Here is a 19,926-nt window from a genome sequence, read left to right as displayed (position 1 = left end):
CAGGCGTGCCTGATGAATCTCAATTTGCTGCTGTCCATATTTCATACTCACCACTATGGATAGCTCAAGGGGAGGCAGTGAGAGCACTTTGGCTGCACCTGCCAAACTGTCAGTTGGCTAGTGTCGAATGATGATCGGTACTTCATAAAAGCTCATATTTATCCCACACTAATTCGTGGCCTACATAATTTTATCACCCAAAATGTACATTCATAAGTAGGGTGAAATGAATAGATATTGAAAAAACATGCTTCATTTCCTAACAGCAGTCATCTTAAGAGGAAAAAGAAGCCCACATGATGACAATTGCACAGCAGTAGAAGATTGTAGAAATGGTGTACAGTAGCTTGAGGGTGGAACAAATGTAGAGAGCTTCCCCAAGGGGGGTTGAGGTGCCTTGGCTGCTGTGTACCTGTCAGTCTATTTATAGCTTGGTTTGAAGTACTTACAAAATGACACTGGATGCTATTGTTTTGCGTTGGAATGCTCTTGCAGAGAATTTCTGCCTTTCAAAATGACAACCGTTTGATCACTTGTCTGTGTCAGAGCTGTCACCACTTTGCCTCAGATTTCAATGAACACACCTGTTTTTGTATATGTAATCCAGTTTATAAAACATTTTGTGTATTTCACATTGCACTCGGCTATTCCTCAGAGCATATACAGTTTATATCTTTAAGACTTAAGGATGCATTTTTCTTTGTCTCTCTATCGCCCTCGATCACTTATGCAGGTCATTACAGTAAAGTATGAAAATCAACCTGTTTAAATCCCACAAGTCCCTCTCCAGTAAATATTGCCTCAGAGGGACTACAGACAGCAAGCCTACCAAGATGAAACTAATCAGCAGTCAGTTATATAACTAAATGTACAGCACAGTATGACACAAGAAATGTAGCACATTATGCAACATAATAAGCACAAGGAAAGTGAGCAAATCACAAATACACCAAAGCATGTTGAAAATGCAACACTGTGAAATCTTGAATATAACAGCTCAATTAGCATAGCTTTTTCTTCAAGTGTTTCCATCTCACAACTCAGCTGTGAACTATAATGATTATCATATATTATACAGCCTTATTTTCTGTCATACATACACACACACACACACACACATATATATATATATAAAATAGTACAGTGATGGATGTTCATATTAAATGTGGCCAAAGCTTGAGGTAAACTTACTTAAAAGTAATCCCTATGAACAAAAACCTCAGGCTTTAAACTGTTCTGAATACTGTTTGCAACATGTTTAGTACTTTGGCTGCAAGACGCTGTCAGCTTGTAAAGAATTTCATTATATGTGCATCTGCTCCAGGCAGGCTACTGCAAGTTTTTACATTACGCAGCCTGCACGGCTACATGAAGCTAAGTGCTAACATTAGGGAAACATGTAATCTTGGTTGCTGATGTTGTTAACATCTCCCTAATTTCAGATCATATTCTTGCTGGAACATGTCCGATTGTCTTTAGAAGCATTTATCAGTGATTGTTGATGGGAGAAAGTGTTGTTATACACAGTTATTCCCCTGCTCCCAGTACACTGCTACATGTAGCTTCATGCTCATGTCAGGGAATCATGTCATTTTGGTTGCTGATGTTGGTTAATTTCTCTCCAACTCTGGATCATAATCCTGCAGGAGTATTTCCAGTTGTGTTTTGAAGCTCTTACTGGTGACTTGTGATTGGAGAAAGTGTCACTATACACAGTCATTCCCCTGCTCCCAGTACACTGCTACATGTAACTACATGCTAATGTCAGGAATACATGTAATTTTGGTCCCTGATGTTTGTTAATTTCTCCCTAAATTTGTAATAAAGTTCCTACTGGAACATGGCGGTTGTGTCTTGAAGCTCTTATTGGTGATTTTTGACAGTAGAAAGTGCACTCAATCAGAGCAGACTTGGCCTTTTTGGGAGGAGGGCTTAAAGAGACAGGTGCTAAAATGGAGCATTTGAGACAGAGGGTAAATGTAAGTGTTCCAGCACAGACAGTATGAGGAAAATAAAATGTTTTTTTTTTTGTTTTTTTTTACCATTAAAGCATATAAACCTGTTCTAGTAGAAACCTTAAATACCAGTATAAATCTGAAAATAAGCACACAAAAAAAGGTCCCCTTTAATATTCAGACTTGTCTTTGTAATTAGAAGACATGCAGCTATTGTAGCAGACAGAAGTCCAGCCCATTCTATAGGAAATAGGTCACTGAATGGATGCGGCAGAGGCAGTAGGCACCACATTGATAACACAAGTCCTTTAGTGCATTGTCAAGGTCTGGTAAAGCAGTTAACTAATATTTTGCAATTGTTAAAAAAAGGAAAACGCTGTAACACATAGTCTTAAATTGTACTTAAAAGAAAGCCTTTTACAAATAGTAGTAGTAATTTATCCATGACAAAGACAGAATAATGAAAAGGAATAATAAATTACAGATCTAATTAACATTTCACAAATTGTTTTATTAACAGCTTAATTGCACCAATACGAATAAATGTGTTTAATTGCCGTATTAATTATTTTTATGCATCTGTAATTTAATCAACAATAATTAAACACGGAACTAATCTACAGTAATTAAGCTGGCGTAATACAAGCTCTTTAAGTTTACCTGTCCTACCTGCAATCCAGCCACCAAAGCCTACCTGGCTACTCAAAAGTGACGTGAAGGCCAAGACAAGTGCACAAAAAAGAACCTGGAGGCCTAAATATTTCTGTCTTACTCCGCTCACATCTTTATTGTGATAAGAAGGTGTCTGCTTTTATAGGTTAAACTTTTATGAATCAACACAGACAATGGCCAGCAATTAAAAGGAGAAAGTTAGTTAAATAAGTTATGTGCATTAGCTGCTTATAGTGCGACTGTAGTCATCTCAGCAGTAATTTCAAGCCTTGAGGGCAATAGTCACAAGGATATTTGTTATATCTAATATCTGAGCAGTAAGCTGTAGCTTTAAAACATTACTCCTTACAACTCCTCACTCCCTTGTAAAGTTTATGATGCTGGAATGTAATCTAGACTCCCACAGTGAAAGTATCAGACAGATGCTCAAAATGCCATGAAAGATGCAGATATAGAGAGACACCAAGTGTATCTGTCTGTTGAAGTATGTTAATGTTAAGCAGCGGGAATTTAAATATATGGAAATTAGTAACCTATAGCACAAGACGCTGCTCCTTAACCACTGTTCTGCTGTGGTGCTGTTAGCTTCTTTTCTGCCACAACTGCCATTGTACATGACAGACTTTGTGTGTGTGTGTGTTTTTTTTACCCTTTTAAAAACAACCCTTTGGAGTAAATTGCATGATGCCACCAGGGGTGCAGGAGGAGACGGCAGAGCTTTCTAGTATAATTAGAGTAGACATGCTACATGTGTCTGTGTGTGTTGCCGCATCTCATTAAGGCGAGGTATGGGCCACTGAGCCGGCTAAGAGGAACGGATAGGGAGCATGTGGTGGTGTAGTTTCCTTCACCACAAACGCGGCCGCTCTGCTCTTTCTCTTCCTCTCAGGAGTCACGCTGAGGCCCCTGGAGCCAAGGCCAGTCAAAATGGTTCCACTTGATGCAAAGGCCCTTGAGGAGCCCACTGTCAAATTGAACGTGCACAGACACAAATACAATGTATGTGCGTGCAAATGTGCATTGCCTGTCACATCAGGCGACTGCACACACACAGAATATGTGCAAATGCACACGCATGCAGCACCGTTGTTACAGCATTTCAGACTTCTGTGTGAGAAAATGAATTCTTAGAATATCAGTTGCTCTGGGTACATGAACACATACATGCATGTTAACACATCATTCTGTGATGTACTGACATCACATATTATGAGACAGTGGGCCCAAGGGCACAGATATGCAAGAGGCCCCACCCCCTCTCCTACACAGGAGCAAGACACACAGACTTTGTGGTGGTTTTGCCTCTTTCATTGTTGTTCTTTTTGTCCCTTTGTGATTTTTATGCATCTTTCTGTGGTTTTGCGTCTCGTTGAGGTCATAATTTTGTGCCTTTTTTTAGTCATTTTGTGTATCTCTGTGATTGTTTGGCCTGGTTTTGTAGTTATTTAGTGTCTCTTTGTGGTCTATTTGTGTCTCTTTGTGCTCATTTTGGGTCTCCGCCTGGTCAATACCTGTTAATGTGAACAACATTTTGCTGGTCTAGCTCAGGGGTCCCTGGGCCTGTGCTCAGTTGGCCCATTTAGTACTCCATCCATGTGTACTGATGTCAAATAAGACAGCTTTAACCTGGGACTAAATTTACCAGTTTCTCTTAACTAAACTTTATTGATTGTGTCATACATTTTGTTATTTACTTCACTGTCAAGCCTTTTGTTGCTTTACTTAGCTGGCAGTGCAGCTGTGTCAAACACACTCAGGGGCCAAAACTAGCTTTAATGGTTTCATCCACAATGTGGTGAAAATAGTCTTTTCAACACAACAATACACACCATGAAAAGCATGCCTTTAAATAAATATAATTGAGCAATTACCTTGACATTTGAGTTACGCAAGTCCATTTGATACTCTTTTATAACATTGCTTGTATACTTTCTTGTTTATTTTTATGGCTGCCAGTCATCAGATATTGCTTCAGCCTGAGGGTGTCTCCGCTTTATTTCACTTCTTTGAATGCCCACATTCATAATCTTTTATAAAAGAGTTTGATTGCATCAGTGCAAATTTAACTCATATCTTAGTTTTCTAACACCTTGAATTGCTACTTGTGTTGACACATTGCAACAATTTGTGATGCCAGGTGGTAGATAACAGGCCCATAAAAATCCCACAAATCCTTGAAACTGCCCATCAAAGATTGATGTGAAGAGGTTTACCCAGAGGGCAGTTTGTTTTCGCACAGCATCTCGATAGGACTTGAAAGCTGCATCAGAGTTCTTGAGCAGTCCATGTTAGTTGAAATAACATGTATAAAGTCACAAAATACACAAGTTTCAGCCAATGGAAAATTGGAAAATTAAATGTAGGCAGGTCTGTTTGCAGTTTGGGGGTTGTTATGGTAAAACAATATGATGTTTTTGCCTTTGGGTTACAGTTTTCTTTCACCCTTTCAGTGTGTATTGGAGACTACCATTCCCAGCAAAAAAAAAAAAAAAAAGATTTTAAACACACTGAATGATGACAAAGTAAAGACTGGGAATAACAACAAGCTATCCTTTAAGTCAGTCAATTAGATAAAGATGCAGCATAACTTCAAATAGAGGTCAAGCGAAAGCGGGATGTTATGGGAAAGTCTTGGCATTGTAGTCCAAGGTCCACTCCCGAGTTGATGTTTATTTTGCAGTATGACTTTTTAGTTTTAAATTAATTCTAAGCATTTCACACTAGTAGTAGTCATAACAGTAAATTAAAGGAATTATAATCAATGCTGTTCACTGCTGTTAGGCAAGAGAGGGAAGAGAGAAAGACTTTTACGATAACCTTTGTCAGTGTGCAAACCCACACCTGCCCACACCCACAAAGATCAACAACGGAACCATAAACCGCAGTTATATCCAAGTCAAATCCTGACCCATTATGTACGCTTTAAAAATAAAGCCAAAAATTGCACTTCATCAGATGGCCATGGGGGGCAAAGTTATACATATTTAAGGGCACTTTAACGACAGGCTGTCTGCAAGCTGTCAGAGCCACCCCTCACTCCTCCACAGCTCCTTTATTTTTGTTAATTTTCTGTACAATTGGAACATGTCACATGGATTCAAGTCGTAATTAAATGAGTAAGTCACCAACTATGTTGCAACTCACTATGCTGAAGTTGCTATGAAGAAAAAGAATATCATCCTCAGTTTGTTTTAAGCTGGGTCTACCCAAGGAAAAGTCTCTTTCACTGGGTGCCACGGTATTGGGATGGGGAGCACAGGTCCTGTCGCAGGCTTTCACAGTAAAAAAAATCCTGGCAGCTGATTAGGCTTGATAATATAAGCTGATGCACAATATACTGCAAAACCTTTTGTATTTCTGATTTCTCCAGAATGAAACAAAGATGTTTTTGTTCTCACCCTCTGCCCACCCACATTTAGTTCATTTTAATTCATGCTGGTACCCTTGAATTTATTAAAAGTGGATTTTTTTCCCATTACACAACCTTTTTTTGCAGGTTACCCAGCAGGTACCATTGAGTTCTCAACCAGATGAAGGACTTTGATACACAGATTGGTTTTCAGGACAAGTCCCTGCTGTCTCATTGAAGTTTTTCTAAGAATTGAAATCATGGCGTAATGTAGTGTGAAACAGTAAATACTATACTACTATTTTCAATATCGTATGTCTTTATTGTTTTTGATCTTTATTGTAAGCCGATTATTGGGGACGTTGTAATACAAAAATATATTATCTTAACAGTAGCACCTGCTGTTATCAATGGTATGTTTGGCAATCATAAATATCCATGTCCCTTTACACTGAATGCATATAAGGATAAAAGGGGGGTTAATTAACAAGAGGCCAGTGGATTGAAATCTTCATGAGTAAACAGCACTTTAGTGGCAACATGTGAAACATTGTCTATGTGGACGAGTGGGATTGATGGATGTAATTTAATGGCTCACTTTAACTTCCTAAGGGCTTCACTCTCACATCTTCAATCCCATCGCTTTTGTTCTACCTTCACTGGAGCAGACCAACTTCTTAATTGGCATAATAATGTGATTGCTTTCTTGTCATTGGGCCCACTGAGTTTTACACTGTAAAGAAGTATAAATCAGGCGTGTATTTACAAGCAATCAAATGCTTGCGATCGAAAGGAACATATAAAACATGCCCAGCTGTGCAAAGTAATTGGTTCTGCTTTATTAGCTGTGTATCATTAAAGGAAAGGAAAGACATTTGGATCAGGAGGATGAGTTATTTTGGCACATAGTTTAATTTTTCTCATTTTGGGCTAAGCATTAAAATTAAAATATCTTCCTGAATGCTGTAAACATCACATTATGTAGGACTGTATTTTTCTTCTGCTTTTCGCTCTCTGTGAATGAGTCCTGCTGCTGATGAAAACCTTTTATCTTTTATCTTTTATCTCTTTCAGCTGATCAGTGAAATGAGAAGAAAAAAAAACCCATACCATTTCCCAATCTGTCCCTCACCATACTACAAAATAAAGCACCAATTATCTGGGTTTGGGCTGTGGTAGTTAAGAACAAATGCTGATGAAGCTCTGATGTCTGTAACAGCATCCAGGTGCTCTTGCATATTAAGACGCTTTATGGTCACATAATTAAAGAGAGACACCATTGTCTTGATTGGTGCGCATCTTGATTCCAGGTGGCAAATGGCGTACTAATGCATCCTTACAATTCAAGGCCAAGCTTGTGTCAGGCAGGGAAATCGGTGACTGAGGCCAGAGTGTGACAGATTGTAAACGGAAAGTTAATATATCACATCATATGTGATAATATACTGTATGTCAACGTAAACCACAATCAGCTTTATCTCCTAAGCACAATAAATACGCATGGTGTTGTAGTGATAGCGCGAGAGACATACCAGTACACACTGCTGAAACAGTGCATTCCTGTACATGCTAATTTCACGCAAAAGGGACCTCACACAGTGCAAGGTGACAGTGAAGGTCTCAATGATGAAACAGGACTAAGAGTCTACAGCCATGCTAGTGTGCTCTGTGAGGCTGTATTCAGACACAGCTGTGCTAAAGCCAAGCTCAATACAAATGTCAACAAGCACTGTGACCTGATAATGGGGCCAGATCAGAAAGAAGCAATAGGTGTTTTCCAACTTGAGAAACTCTTTCATGGTTTAAGGAGCCTCCCTTTTGTTGTGTTTGCACCACAAGAACGAGAAACAATTGAAGTTCTTAGAGCAATGTTTTGAGGGACTATTCAGGTCCTATTTCAGAGCAGGTATTCTCTCAGCAAGTGCATGGTGATTGGTCCAGATGTAAGTGTACTTTTTTTTTTTTTTTTTTTTAAACATATTAGCATTTTAGGAACTATCACAAAACCATTTAGTGACAGGAGTTTTCCAACAATGAACCCACACCCACCCCCTTCCAACCCCCTCATCCGAGGTTGAGGAATGGCAGTAAGAGCAGCAACATATCAGTAAATAATAAGAATAATGACTTAAGTACATTAATGTAAAGCAAAGGGGAGAAAAAAAGAGTGACAAATGCACTTATAACAAAAATAAGTAAATCAAAAAAGGTAAATGAGACCAAGTTTGCTTGTTTTTTGGACGACGTAAGTGTACATTGATGGGTCGAACATAGCCAATGCAGCACTGGTAACCTCCATTTTTAAAAACCCCTTCAGCAGCGTAGACAGCAGACAACGCAAAACACAAGCTCATGATAAAAAATAAATAAATAAATAAATAAAAACAGAAGAAAAGAGGGACAAATGGACTGACAGTGAAGTCCAAGCTTTACTGAGCATATATGCAGTGGTAATTACAATGCGATTTTGACTCATGGAAGCAAGAATGGCTATACCAACTCTTGGCCAGCTCACAGAACTTCACGTCAGTGCTCCTTTTGGCGTTCAGAATGCAAATGGAAAGAAAGCCCTTGAAGATGTGTAGTTCTCGGGGGAGCTCCTCAGTGGGCAGCTCCTCTCAGGGAGTCCCCAGAACTGTTAGGTCTAAAAACGCCTACCATATCCTGAAGAAGAGTCAGGTGGGAAGGGCATGAATAGCTATACCAAAATTTATGTCAATTCATGTAATAATTGTGTGGATATATCATTCAAAGACAAAAAACAGACAAATGGACTAACAGTGAAGTCCAAGCTTTACTGAGCATACATGCAATGGTGGAAATACAATGTGATTTTGACTCGTGGAAGCAAGAATGACAGTTTTATACCAACTGTCCTCCAGCTTACAGTACTTTACTTTAGTGTTCATTTTTTAGTGTTCATTCATCCTCAGTGGGCAGCTCTTCTCAGAGAGTCCCCAGAACAGTTTAAACTGGTGTAAAAACGCCTATCTTGACCTGAAGTGTCAGGGGATCAGCAAAGTTATTCAGCCTGTGGGCAGGGCATCAATATCTGTACCAGATTTCATAGCAGTCCATCTAATAGTCATGTGGATGTTTCATACAAAGCCAAAACCCTGTGGTGGCGCAAAAGGAGAAGTCAGGATTCATTGTCTAGGCATCCATCTTGTCATTGTTGAGAAAATTCACTTTGACCTTCCGGTGGCACTTGATTAAAACTGAGAGGGTCATCACAGTAATTTGTATTCATACTCTGGGGAACATGAATGCCTGCACAAAATTTTTATCTGGCAACTCAAGCTTGGCTAAAAATCAGTCTCAGGGTGAGTACCTTTTAGGATGTATTGTTTGTGTCTAATATTGTCACATTAAGATTATTGGGAGAACTACATAAACATCAATGAATTCATTTTCATATCTGAAATGTCAAAAGCATTCGGCTCATCTAATATCAAGGGCAGACAAAAAGGGGATTATTATAAATTCAGCAAAATCACCCTTTCACAGCCCATCAATATTCTGTGGCCATTGTGAGGAACTGGGTTCGGGCTTAACGAGGGGATCCAACGGATAAATGATCAAAAAACAGGACAGCCATTGTCCTTGAACTCTTAATGGCGTACTAATAGCACAGGGTGTCAAAAATGATTTTAACAAGAGTGTCCTGAGTCAAACTTTTTTTTAATCTTTCTGCCTTTGGACTTGGAGGAGATAACTGTCTCTTTCTCTCTTTCTATCTCTCTTTCTCTCTCATCGTCGCATTACCAACTCAGGCACGCCTTTTGCATAATCACCATCCTCTGTGTTTCCTCCTGCAGTCTGGATAAGGGGACTCATTATAGTAGAGAGAGTTGCAGGCAGGGGCCAGTGTGCATTGCGTAGTTCAGACAGTTTGCTGGGGACTTGAAAAAGATCAGGAACTTCTGCTTAAAAAATCTTTAAAGCAAAAAAATCTCACCATGGACTCAGCACAATACTGACACTGTAAGCCTTTTGTCAGTTAAAATAAAATAGAACAGATATATATCACGTGATTTACTTAATGTGGTCTGAAAACTCAGCAGAGAACGAAGGTTTCGCTGATGTGCTTTCACTGTTTCTACCATTGATTTCTTGTCTCTTCTGTGTCCTTCTAATTTTCAAGCATCGTGTTTTCAAGATGTTTGAAATTGTGATCTTTATGTATCGATTTTGGTTGTAGCTTTTAAGCTTTCCCGTAATTTTTCTTTTTATTTCTGCTTCTTCCCTCTCTCCCCCGCTTCTAGATAAAAGACCGAAAATAGGGACGACCACAGCAAAAGAAGAGAGAGAAGAATAGGCCATGGCTGAGGGGATGATTGCTTCTCAAAGTGGTAAGCAGCGGACATTTACAGTCTCTTAGCTGTTTTGTTCCAGTGACTTGTGTGTTCATTTTGGACTATTTCATTACTTTTGCGTCAGTCCTGGTGCTTTTATGTTTGAGAGAATGGACAAGTAGCTTAAGCGTTAAAAAGCCCTCCCTGTGGTCTCTCTTTGGTCAGAGTGAAATGATTATGTTGTCTTCCTGCAACCATCTTGAACTTCATGTTTGTTCTCACCCAACCATTTCTGACACTGAACCTGTTCAAGTCTTCCAGCCTCATTGGCTTTATGTGCTCCGTGTCACCGAGTTGCAGTGTTGAGTCAGTGTCCCCTGTTTCAGCCTCTCTGACCGCTGACACACAAATCATTGCTGAATAATGCCTTGACTCCTCATCAATGCAGCCGAGACAAGTAGGGTCAAAACTGCAGGATGTGTGCCATCTAAGGAAAGGGGTTCACACTGTTGCCTTGGATTGTCTATTGCACCAAAAGGGTTCTTTAAATTTACAATGAGTCCATGAACCCTTCAGAGCTTCTAAAGTAAGCACATATATATAATTTAAGATTATGGATTGCAAAATACAGCAAGAACTGTGTCTTTCTGTTGCTTTCAGATTATAATAGGAAGCAGGGCTGGGGCAGTGCGCATATCTCCTGATTCAGGATTATCATAATACTTAGGGGCCTCTTCACTATGTAGTGTGATTGCTAAGTAATGCTTTTCTACAAGTATTGCGATTTGATATTAGGATTTGTTGTGCTTTTTGTTTACTTTTTTAACACTATACCGTGGAAAAACATTGAATCACAGACCTCTAGAGAATATATATAATTAGACATGTTTTCAAAAACAATGCACATCATACATCAGTCATCTTTCTGACTTTTATTTCAGCAGCATCATATACTGCAAAGAAAAGTGGTAAACAGACTAACTGTTTTTAATGGTCTCATTTTTAACAGTTTTATTCCTGTGAAGAACTTTGTGACCTTCCTCTGTGAAAAGTTGCTTTATTAAATAAACTTTATTCCTCACTAAAATGTACATGTACGATAGAATTGATAAAACATATATATACTTTTTGAGGTAAACCATGAACTGCTGCATTTAGCTGTCCCTGCTCATCAAGCTTGTGCTTGTGTCCTATACGTCCACCACAATATCAGCATAGACAGCATCAAGTATTGATTTTTTGTTTGTTAATGATTATCATCTAAATGGGTAAATATTTTACTCTATTGTAGAGCTGTGTGCAGCGCATTGATTCGCCCCACTGTATCTGTCTCTATCAGAACACAAACCCAGTGCCGTAGTCACAGCGGACTGGGTCCAGTCTGTTCAACGGCACCAACCATAATGTTGATGATGCAGCAGGGAGTTTGGGTCGGCTAAATTCAGGTTGCCATACCAGCTTAACGTCTGTGCTCGAACCGTCCACCGTGTGCTGCTCTCTTAGTTCTGCTTTATTTTTCTTGAAACAAATGTGGCGTCACGTTACTCATAGATACCACATTAAAAGCAGCAGCGTCTTTTCACATATATATATATATATATATACACACACACACATATCGATTCAGGCATTAAAAAAATCATTTAAAAAAAAAAAATAGTAATAGTAATACTTTAGTGTATCGATCCCCCCCCCCCCAACGAGAAGTTGTTCTAAAGAAATATGTGATTTTTTTTATGTACTTATTCACATGTATCATATAATTAGGTTTGGCATTTGTCCTATAAGTTGAACAAACATTTACCACATTTTCTTCACTGTATATGATTAGATACAAGATATGATTTGATACAAGTGTTTAAAACATGATCACCATCACCTGCTCTTTTCATGAAATAACCTGACACTCTGAACACAACTGAAAGCTTATCCCTCAATAATTTCAGGTCTTAATTCCTCTTTAAATGTCAAGGGATAAGAAATCGTGGTTGAAGGGAGGAAGCCATTACAGATACATTTTAAACCCTGATAACATTAGGACATGAATTATGCCAAGGTGGTCGAAACTGAATATTCCAAAGTGTTATTCCTTCAGACCTGCAGAACAACATAGCTCATTTCTCAAGCTGGCAAACTCTAAAGATGGGCTGGTTACTGCCAGACAGAGACATACTAGAATAGTTGTTGTAATGCAGTGATTTAGTTTGGCAGTAAACATGGCTTTAGATTCTGTTAAAGGGCGACTGATTTTTGAACCCGTTCTCTGTTATTGTAGTGTGAGCAGTGTGTTCAGATGAACAGTGTTTGGCTTCCTCCCCCATGCTGCACCAGCTCCTTACCCATTCACCAACAAAAGTCCACAGGGTGACCAGATATGCAACACTGATAGTCGCTCACAGCATGGCAAATGGCATTCATCTGCACACACTGCGATGACACAGAGCTGGTTGAAAATAGGCAACGTTTCCCTTTTAAATGCATGGAAGGCAGTGGTTGCCCGTCTTATATGTCACATATAATCTCATTAAAACTGTCTTGATGATGTCCACACTGTGCATTACACTGTTAAACAACACAGAAGATTTCATTCCCCTCAGGCATGTTTGTTTTGCCAGGCATGTTGAGTGCAGATCCATCATTTCTTAAGCCAATTCCAGTGCTCATGCAACAGAAAAGATCATCTTGACAAGAGTTTTGATTTACAAGTCAAACTCCAGTTGACTTCATGTGCTGGTAGCCAAGCTTTTGTCAGATTTTAGATTGCATGTGTGAGTATCTAAATTTGTAAGTGTGTGTATGTGTGTGTGTGTGGAGGCATCTGTCAGGAGCGCACACATGCTTGTGTGTATGTGTGTGCGCCCAAACTCGAGTGTACGCATGACTGTTTCGGCAAGTGCGCTTGCATCTGTGTTCGGGGGAGAGAAAGAGATAGAAAAGCAACAGAAGTGATGTTGTGTGAAGAGACGGAAGAGATGGGAGGCAGCAGACAGATAGTGTCGTTCCCTCAGTATCACCATTAAATCTTAATCTCCTGGCCTCTCATGGGAGGAGCCAGCCGAGCATGGGATTGTGTTTTGCATCTAAATCAAGATGTCGTGTTCCTTCAGAGAGGGCTTTATTGAGACAAAGTTTGATGTGTCTGTTCTCAACTTCACATACGTCTGGATGCACAGGCTGATCATCCAGCTGCTGTTGTTTGTGCTAAAGTCTTGTTAAATTCAATTGCCTCATAAACTGTAGCATCTCTAATCAATTTAAAAGAAAGGGGCGGGGGGGGGGACAAAACTCCCAAGAATGAGTAGTTAATTTATCAACCCCTGTGTGGAAGTTTCAGCAGGTTGCGTCATGGGGGCTGAGTTTTTCGTTGCAGTCGATACCACCAGCTAAAGCATGAGGTTGTAATTACATATAAACATTTTTCTTTTTTTTCCCCTGATTCTCGCTGATTTACAGTGTCACCGTATTTGCTTGTTTATCTATGTCTGTAATTTATTCCATTGAAATTAAGCAGATATTAGTTGTTGGACTAATATTGTTTTTATCTTATGTTTTGGAACTGTAGTAAAAAAAGAAATTCCACCTTTGCTTTCAGAACATTTAATAGGAAAGAGTGTTGCCTTTAACGGCCCTGAAGAAGAGATTGACAGTTATAGCACTGAAATAGTTGGGGTGGTGCTTAAGCACTTAATTTAAGGAGTAGTGTGCACTCACATTGAGGAGAACAAACATCAGTCATGGTTTGGAAATTCTAGTAATTTAGATGTCGACAGTTTTTAAGTAACCTGCACCAGTCTGATACTGTAATGCTGTAGTGGTGGTGTTTATGGCTCAGGCTGCGCTGGCCAGCTCCTGTGCAGGATTGAATGTGTTTGTGCTGTTTGTAACCTATTCCTCCTCCTGCGAACATTCCCCAGGTAGTCGGGGATTGTGATTAATTTACTCAACACAGTACATCAGTCAAGGTACGCTGCATCCCATTAGCTTCATTTTGTTTTGACCTCAACATTACTCATGTTCCAACTTCTTAAATCAGTCCTTTCTCCAGCGTTTGTCATTTCTGGCAAACGTTCAGTTTCTCAGAGAAAGTAGAAATCAAAAGTAAACACACCACCTGGCCCTCGTCGCAATGAGGTGAGCTGCCTCCACATCCTCTCACAGCAGGAAATGCCCCATGTTTCGGCACCACTTTCAGATCTTCTCAGCTGGGAGGAGAGGTGAGCAGTACATGAGGCACGTTGCATTTCAGGATGCCTCAGGGGTTACCCCTCAAAATTCTCACCTGCCACACTTCATTCCTTGTGAAGCTTAGCAAAAAAAACTGTGACAGAGCTTTTAATTATGGTTGAGACAAAAATACGAATGTTTATCTTGAGGGATTAGAGATTCTAGTGCTGACATTTGCGGATAGAGGACATGTTTTTTTTTTTTATTATTATTTGTTGTTTTTTTCTCCAATGAAGTGCTACATTTCCCCCCAACATCAATTGGATATGGTATTATTAGATCTGGCTGCACACTTTGAGATATGAAAGGGAAAAATAATCTCTCTGAAAGAGGTAGGCTCTGACAGCTCACTGAGATGTAATGGAAAGCCTAGCTGCTGTTTCAAAGGGAGAACACAGTAAGAAGACTGGTTTGGAGAGGGAAGCCTGCTCACTGCAGATATAAGTCAGGGATAAACCAGCAAGGATGCTCAATTCATTGCACCTAGTTCTGATTTATTATGGATATTTTTTTTTTCTCCATGCAGCTCTTTTCTTGTAGCTTGAAGGCAATGGCACCCTCTTGATTCCAGGACAAATGTAATTTAGTGAAGAATGCAGCAGAGATGATATATCGAAAACAAAAGAAATGCATATGTGCTGTTTTGGAATTTACAAGTGTTTTATTTCATCGTGATTACTGTGAAATCTCTCTGATGAGATATTAAACTTTTTTTTTTTTTTTTTTTTTTGCTTCATTACGAGGTGTAGTTTCTTCTTCCAACTTTTTGTAAGACACATCCACGAGAATGGAAAACACATAGCATTCATCTTGTCTATTATAATTTGTGTGCTGCCCACACGCCTCATTATTCTTGGTAATAGAGTCATATCTCCTCCAAGTTTATTGATTCATCATATCATTATTTTCTCAACCCTTCCTTCCAAAACATATCATTTGAAGTCTGGCAATTGCCAAATGATGCTGCATTGTTGTGTGGAGCTGCATTAAATTAAGCTCTACCTAGTATTTTGTGATTTAAATTTTTGAATAGGTCGTAGGGGCAAAATAACATGAATTCTGTATCAAACACATACCACAGGACAGGTTGCTATGACAGCAGTCGTCTTAACTTAATACAGAAAGGTTGAACTTCCCATGAACTCAAAATAACATTTACTGCATTTTTACATATACTACATTAATGTGGCTAAATTCAGTATGCTGGATACCATTACTGCTTCTAGACAAAGTGGAAGACTACAACTGTTAATGGTATATAAGTATCTAAGAAAAGATTTATTTGTGTATCTATATAAGTATGTGTATCTGTATAAAGAGATGTGAATTCGATGTTATACTGCAGCACAGGTAGTGTTTAAGTCACATGTTTTTGTAGGCTGAGAAGGAAGCTAGAATCGCCCTGGTTCCCCCAACAAAAAAACCAACGGGACTTTTCTGTAGGCTTTTAGATTATTGCAGAAATCATGTTCTTTGGAAAACAGAAGTTTATGATACTTACATGTTTTGTTCAGCAAGATAATCCTCCCAAATTAACACCGCTTTTATAATTTTTGAAACTTAAAGCAACTCAGCAGAAGCAAAAAGCGAAAGCGAATTACACTAATGTCACGACTGTAACATCAACACCACAATGAGGCTGTTAAACCGTGGTTGGTAAAAACCTCTGAAGTCTCATTTAGCCACTTGTTAGCAACCCCCTTTTTTTAAGACACCTTGAAGCTTCAAAATTCTTGAGAGGTGTATTTACTGACATATTTTATGTCACAGAACTAAATATGAAAGTCTCTAAAGCTTGTGTCAACCACAGACCTTGTTCCAGGGACCTAACAGAAAAAGAAAACATTCAGAAAATCCATTGACTTCAGGACAAGGGAACTGGGAGTGCTAAAATGCTAACTAATTTTTGTGTTTTAGGACTCATTCCTGCACCACTTCATTGCTTGACGCCCTTATCCATGGAGTGTGAGTGAGCTTTGTCAGTTGTAAGGAGAGGAAACAAAATGTCTCTCGCCTTGCTACTGACAAGCTAATGTTAGCTCTTTGCATATCCGTAGTGGAGCTAGTGACCCTGCAAGCTCATTGGGTTTGGCCCAGTGGGGCTCTACACCAACCCTTAGGGCACATTTAATTAGGATCCTGAAAACCCTTTTACTTCGCATGACGAAGTTAGCTCAATACTCAAAACAATGTTTCTGATTCTGAGATTGCAGCAGCTTTTGCATGTGAAAGCAACGAGATGACATACATCATCATATTTGGTATGGCTACGTTCCTCACTAAACAACTGCGTTACCAAATCAGCAAGGCCACCTGCTTTGTTGTCATGTTGACTGAAGGCCTCAGCAATACAACAGAGACTAAACAGATTAGTATGAATATGAGTAATCTATTATTATAAAATGTTTTATCAAATTCAAGTTTACTAAAGTATTTCTATTGTGTGCCTACTTTGCAGATTCATATTAATACAAAACACAATAAACTTATAAATGATGATGCGTCATTATAGATCAAACTACCCAGCAGTGTACAAAAAAATTAAAAAGACCTCCACTTTTACCAGCTGAAACATTTAAAGTGATGAACACATGTATGCATCACTAATTAAAATTCAGTAATACAATATATATGAATTCAAAATAGGCTATTCTGCATAAGGAGTACTTTTTCTGTACTTTTAGTATATTTTGATGCTAATACTTTTGCACTTTGGGGTGTGGGTACAGTTTAGAATGCAGGACTTTAACTTGTAAGATAGTATTTTTACAATGTAGTATGGATACTGTTACTTGAGTAAAAGTAAAACGTCTTCCACCACTGGTAGGGCCTACGTAAATAATTCTTTAGGGCCATTTCATCCCTCATACTTTGCTGGTATTGAGGTGAAACTGGCATTAAATTTCATTGTAAGTGGTATTAAAAAGGTCTTAAAAAGTCTTAAATTTACGTTGGAGAACCCTGGGGGTACCCTGAAATAGATACCCATCACACTTAGTTATGATGAGGCTTGCTTTACAGTATCTTGTCATCTCTCATCATGCTACCTCAGGTGTTGAAGAGTTCCCCAGGTATCAATTAATTTTGTGCCACCAGTATTTTGAAAGCAGGTGTCACATCTTTCAGAAGGTGGATTTGGTGTTTTTGATAGAAACTCGTCATCTCTTATTGTTTAGTATGGCTAACCTTCCATTATCCACTGACACTGTCCTCAAAATGCTATTATGGGCTGATTAGGGAAATGCCAGCAGTGATCAGAATTTTTGGCCTTGATTAGAGAATATTCACCCCTTTTGTTACTGTCAAGAATGATCAAGAGGAGACAAGGTTTGCTAAGTGAGTGAACGTGACTGGGAGCGCCATCATCATCATCTCTGTAACACAGCGGCTCTCATCTCTGAGAGAACATATTAACATGCTGGCGCGCTGTCATCCCCAGTGCCCTACTTAGACCAGATGGGCCTCATTCAGGTCTTTCACAAAAACACAGGCGTGAAGGGATCTTAAATGTCAGTCTCAATATCACCGAAGCCATAATTAAGAATGAGCTAGCAGAAGGACATGTACTTTGTGTCCTGGTGAGATGGATTGTCTCATATCAGGAAGATCACAGGTTGAATTACCAAAACCTCCAATGAGTCCAGCACCAACAGGCTACGCAAAAGATTTGTATTTTTATTGTGTTATCATACTAACAGTAGGCATTACATTATTGAAAATGAGCATAGTGTCTTTGAATGCAAGGAGCATGTATTATGCAAGGTCAACAACTATCATCCTCCTTTGTCTAGACATATCACAACTGTTGTGTAACCTTAACATATGACAAACACGTGGGAAATTATAAGTGATTACATTAAATATCCAAAAGGTCTCTGGCCCTTACTTTGGTCATATAGTGATTTGGTGACACCAATCTTGGGTGCTCATCTTGACACTGTGCTGATTGTAACTATCTTCTGTGCTGTCAAGTTAAAGATGTGTGTGAAGCATCAATGTTTTCATACACATGGCTGTAAATGGTTAACTGCAACTTAACTGGTTGACGGATGCATGCATCTGCAAGGTGGTAGATTACCCCAGGTAACACCATCCCAACCTATGGTGGCAGGATGGCTTTGTTGTGGAAGCATATTGCCCACCATCTTGTTTCCCCACAAGTTAACACCTTTAGCTCTGTCATCTCTTTTGCCGTTGTTAGCACTGTTTGCACTGTTAGCATCATTAGCTGCAAGCTGTCAACTCAGTTGCCTTCATTTTAAGAGCCTTGTGCAAGCAACCCTGGCTCAGACTCTGAATCATAGCTCTGAATGCCACATACAGCTCCTATAGGCCTGAGTTAACTTTCTGAATCAACATGTTGGGGTTTGGAGTAAAAACTGGGAACAAACAAACTTTGCGTAAAGAGTTTTTGTGTTAAAAATTATGCATATTTACAGTATGTTGCTCAATTTACTATGACAGCATTTGACCATTTGAAGATGATAGACTAAATAAAGATATAGTCAATGAGACAAATTACTGTATTAACTCTTAGAGATTTTGCTTTTTTTTTTTTTTTTGAAAGACATTTAATAAATTGTAATTGTACAGACATTCGCTTTAGGCAGAGCTTTGACTACATCGTTGCCATTGTTAGTGCTGTTGATGCTGTTAGCACCATTAGCTGCTAGCCGCCAGCTCAGGCACCTCTTTGTTGAGAACCTCGCTCATACAACCTGAATTACTATGAATTACAGATCTCCTAGTGCTCCTTTAATCAATTAGAACATAAGTACATTGACTGATCAAATAATAAATCTATGAATCACTGATAAATTCACAACTAACACAGTTAGGAGCTGCGGCCCATGTCATATCACTGAGCAGACCCACACCTGCACCACAATCACTGTCATGTATATATCTTTTTCAATCCTGATTATTTATGTATCTGGACATTGTTTGCACACAACTAATTCTCCACTAGGCCTTCATGCTGGAACTGACTAGGGTTATCAGGCAATTTGTGCTGCATCTGCACAGCCTCTATAAATGCAAACTGATATGCATGAAGGAACGCCAGACTTGTCAGGAGATAGTAGAAGGGAACTAACCTTTGAAGATACCAGAGGTGAATAAAAGAGGGCAGAAACCAGGTGTTTATTAGATGTTCCTGTTCAAGGCTTTGTCCTCTCTCATAGCCCACAATTACTGCAAACTGTAATAACAGAGTGCATTGTGGGAAATCAAAGGCTGCGCTCCCTGTGGCTTTCCTCCCCTTGTGTTTGTTTGGGGTTTTTTTTTTCTGTTGTTTTCCATACAGGAAATGCAAGGCTTCTAATTAAGTCTTGGAGGGGGAGAATGAGGCGTCTTAGTCGGCCAACTGTGAGCGGCTATCGCAAACTCCACTTCGATGTTTAATTTATGTGCTCTCTATTATTTATGGATG

General features: G+C 39.2%; 1 protein-coding gene across 1 annotated transcript in view; it reads left to right on the top strand.

Moving 5' to 3' along the window:
• Positions 1-19,926, top strand: part of lingo2 (leucine rich repeat and Ig domain containing 2) — a 311,558-nt gene that overhangs the window by 177,604 nt on the left and 114,028 nt on the right. The window contains exon 4 of the mRNA XM_033633693.2: positions 10,242-10,328. The gene's annotated coding sequence lies outside the window, so the exon portion shown is untranslated. The remainder of the gene's footprint in view (positions 1-10,241; positions 10,329-19,926) is intronic.

The sequence above is a fragment of the Epinephelus lanceolatus genome, chromosome 7, assembly GCF_041903045.1.
Source record: "Epinephelus lanceolatus isolate andai-2023 chromosome 7, ASM4190304v1, whole genome shotgun sequence".
Classification (NCBI taxonomy): domain Eukaryota; kingdom Metazoa; phylum Chordata; class Actinopteri; order Perciformes; family Serranidae; genus Epinephelus; species Epinephelus lanceolatus.
Note: the sequence above shows the minus strand (reverse complement) of the source record. Positions and strands in the feature narration are given on the sequence as shown.